The following is a 4,882-nucleotide window of genomic DNA, read 5'->3' on the forward strand; positions in this document are numbered from 1 at the left end:
ATCAAGAAAAGTGACTATGTGAGGTGACGAATAATCAATGAGCAGTACAAAAAAGTTAAGAAAACAATCTTATTTACAGTGATAATCTAAAATATTAAAATATCTAGGAATAAATTTAACCAAGGAGATAAAAGACTTCTACACAGAAAACTCCAAAAACATTGCTAAGAAAAATTAAAAGGGACCTAAATAAAAGGAAAACATTCATGTTCAGGGATTAAAGACAATATTGCTAAGATGTCAATACTCCCCAAAGAAATCTACAGATTCAACACAAATCCTGTCAAAATCCAACCACATTAACAGAATAAAGAACAAAAATCATTTAGTTATCCCAATAGATGCAGAAAAAAGTATATTATTTTACAAATTTTAACATTCTTTTGTGATGAAAACTCTCAACCAATGAGGTATAGAAGGAATGTAATTCAACACATTAAAGACCATATATGACAAGTTCATAGCTAATGTCATACTCAAGGCTAAAAAGTTGAAATATTTTCTTCTAAAATCAGGAACAAGACTTCAATTCAACATGGTACTGAAAGTCCTGGCCAGAACAATTAGACAAGAAGAAGAAATAAAGGCAACCAAATAAGAAGGGAAGAAGTAAAATTGTTTCCATTTACAGATGATATGATATTATATATAGAAAATCCTAAAGACCACACACACACACGCACAGACACACACACAAACTGTTAGAACTAATAACTAAATTCAGTAAAGTTTCAGGGTACAGTACAAAATCAACATACAAAAATCAGCTGTGTTTCTATACTTCAACAACTTATTCAAAAAAGAAATTAAGAAAACAATTCTGTTTACTATAGCATTAGAAAGAATAAAATACATAGGAATAAATTCAACCAAGAATGTGAAAGATTTGCCCACTGAAAAATATAAAAATTTATGATAGAAATTGAAGAAGATACAAATAAAAGAAAAAATATCTCACATTCGTGGATCAGAAGAAATAACATTGTCAAAATGTTCATATCACCCAAAGCAAACTACATATTCAATGCAATTTCTATCAAATTTCCAATGACAATTTTTACAGAAATAGAAAAAATCCTAAAATTTGTATAGAACCACAAAATACCCCAAATACCTAAAGCAATCTTGAACATAAAGAACAAAACTGATTACAAATTATATTACAAAGCTATAGAAATGAAAATGGTATTGAACTGTCATGAAAACAGACACATCAACAAATGAAACGGGATAAAAAGTCCAGAAATAATTACACACATATGATGTCAACTATTCTTTGACAAAGGTGCCAAGAATACACAATTTGGAAAGGATAGTCTCTTTAATAAATGGTGCTGGGAAAACTGTATATGGGCGTGGAAAAAATGAAATTGTATTCTTATCATATTCCATACACAAAAATCGACTCAAAATGGACTGAAATTTTAAACATAAGACCTGATAACATAAAACTCCTAGAAGAAAACATAAGAAAAGAGATTTTTAACATAGGTCTTGGCAATGAATTTCTGCATATAGCACCAAAAGCACAAGCAACAAGAGTAAAAATAAACAAGTGGGATTACATAAAAGAAAAGAAACTGAAGTTTCTTTATAGCAGAGGAAACAATCAACAAAATGAAAAGACAACCCACAGAATGAGAGAAAATATGGGCAAACTGTATATCTGATAAGGAGTTAATATACAAAATACATAAAAATACTCATACAACTTAATAAAAAAAACCAAATAACCTGAATAAAAACTGAGTAATGGATCTGAATATATGTTTTTCCGAAAAAGACAAACTAATGGCCAACAGGTATATAAGAAAGTGCTCAAAATCACTAATAATCAGGGAAATGCAAATTAAAATCACAATGAGGTATCACTTCACACCTGCTAGTATGGCTACAATCAAAAGTCAAAATATTACAAGTGTTGGTGTGGGTCTGGAGAAAAGAAAACTATTATACACTTTTGGTGGGAATATAAGTTAGTGCAGCCATTATGCAAAACAATATGGAGGTTCCTCAAAAAATTAAAAATAGAACTACTGTATGATCCAGCAATTATACTTCTGCATATATATACAAAGAAAATTAAATCAGTACCTTGTAAAGATACCTGAACTCTCATATTCATTGCAGCATTTTTCACAATGGTCAAATTATAGAAATTGTTGACAGATGAATAAAGAAAATGTTTATACATATATATATAACACATATATGTATCACATATATATAATATTTATATATGTATAAAACATTCGTTTATATGTGTGTATATCTCTCTCTCTATATATATAGATACACATATATATGTATACACACACAGAGTGTAACATTATCTAGTCTTTATAAAAAAGGATATTCTGTCATTTGCAACAATAGGGATGAAGCTGGAGGACATTATGATAAGTAAAATAATCCAGGCATGGGAAGAAAAATACTTCCTGATCTCTCTTACATGTGGCATCGTAGAAGGGTGGCTTCCAGGCATTGGGGAGTGGGGGAAATGGGACCATGCTGATCAAAGGACACAAGCTTTAGTTTTAAGGTAACTAAGATTAAAGATCTAATATACAGTATGGTGATTATAGTCTATAATAATGTATTATATACTTGAAATTTGCTAAGATAGTAGATATTAAGTGTTCTCACCACATCAAGAAAAGTGACTATGTGAGGTGACGAATAAGTTAACTAATTTGTTTGTGGTAATCATTTCACAATATATACATATATCAAAATATGACTTTGTACACCTCAAATTTATACAATTTTTGTCAATTGTCAAGTACACCTTAAGAAAGCTGAAAAAATTTCAATAGCCTTTTTGCAGAAATAGAAAATCTTACCCTCAAACTCCTATAAAGTTTCAAGGTACTCCAAATAGCCAAATAATCTTGTAAAAGGACAAAAGTTGGAGAACGCATACTTTGCAATCCCAAAATTTACTACAAAGCTACAATAATCAAAAGATTGAGGTATGGCATAAGGAATGGCATACATCAATGGAATAGAATTGAGAGTCTGTAAATAAATCATACATGTATGGCCAACTGATTTTTGATAAAGGTACCAAGCCCATTCAATAGAAAAAAAACAGTCTCTTTGACAATTTGTGTTAAGACAATGAGATTTCTACATGCAAAAGAATAAAGTTAGATCCCTACCTCGTAGTATATACAAAATTGACTCAATATGGATCAGTGATCTAAATAAGAGAGCTAAAAACATAAAACTGTCAGAGAAAATCACATGGGGAAATGTTCGTGACCCTGGATTTGGCAATGGATTCTTAGATAGAATGTCAAATGCACGAGCAACAAAGAGGCATGAACGAAAACATAAGCAACTAAGAAATACATAAATTGGACTTCACCTAAATTAAAAGCTTTTGTGCATCAAATAACTTTATGAAGAAAATGAAAAACAGCCTACAATATGGGGGAAAATATTTGTAAATTATATATCTGATAAGTGTTAATATACAGAATATATAAAGAACTCCTACAACTCAATAACAACACCACAAAACAATTTAAAGATGGGCAAAGAACTTTCACAGACATTTACCCAAAGAATATATGCAAGTGGCCAATTCGTACATTAAAACATGCTCGACATCATTAGTCATCAGGGAAATTCAAATCAAAACTGCAATGAGATGCCACTTCATACATTTGAGGATGGCTATAATTTAAAAATATTGAAAATAACAAATGCCGGTGGAGATGTGGAGAAATTGGCACCCTTGTACGTTGCTGATAGGATGTAAAATGGTGCACCATCTGTGGAACATAGTTTGGCAGTTCCTCAAAAAGTTAAGCGGAATTACTATATGATCTAGCAATCCCAAACCTAGGTATATACCCTAGATAATTGAAAATAGGGAGGTAAGCAGATACTTTTATGTCTATGTTCATTACACAATTATTCACTATAGTCAAAAGGTAGAAACAATCCAAGTGTTGCTTATCAACAGATGATGGATAAACAAAATGTGCTATTAATAATATATATATGATGGAAAATTATTCAGCAACAAAAACTGAAGTCTTCTATACCTGCTACAATATAGATGAACATTGAAAACATTATGGTAAATGAAAAATGACAGACAGAAAAGGACAAATATTGTATAATTCCACTTGTATAAAATATCTATAATTCCACTTACATAAAATATTTAAAATATCTATAATATCTAAAATGTAATAGGGAAATTCATAGACACCAAAAAGAGATGAGAGGTTACCATGGTTGGGGATAGAGAAGAACATAAAGTTGTTGCTTAATGGGTACTGAGTTTCTGTTTGGGATGATGAAAAGTTTGGAAAGCTATAGTGGCGATGGTTATACAACATTGTGAATATATTTAATGCCACTGAACTGTACACCTAAAATGATTAAAATACAAAATTTTATGTTGTGTTAATTTTACCACAACAAAAATTAAGAATAACATAATTTAATACACACAAAAAATAGTCTTGTATGTCTATAAAACAATTCTTAATGAATAGAGAAGAAAATCTGGACAGTGATCTAGAGATAAGTAAGGTGTTGAGTGGATGTAAATTTGTGCTTTATGACTTTTTGAACTACTTGAATTTTTATAAACAAAATGGTACATTTTTAATTTAAAAGCAAACTGGTATATTTCATAAGTCTGTGAACCATGATATGAGTCAATTATTATTATCATACCATAAATTTAATAATAAAATATGGGGTCCAGGTTGGGTATAGAGGCTCATGCCTGTAATCCTAGCACTTTAGGGGGCCGAGGCAGGAAGATCATTTGAGTCCAGGAGTTTACGGTGAGCAATGATCATGCCACTGCACTCTAGCCTGGGTAACAGAGTGAGACCATGTCTCTAAAAAAAAATGA

Source organism: Propithecus coquereli, unplaced genomic scaffold, assembly GCF_000956105.1.
Source record: "Propithecus coquereli isolate 6110/MARCELLA unplaced genomic scaffold, Pcoq_1.0 Scaffold22, whole genome shotgun sequence".
In the NCBI taxonomy this organism is placed as follows: Eukaryota; Metazoa; Chordata; class Mammalia; order Primates; family Indriidae; genus Propithecus; species Propithecus coquereli.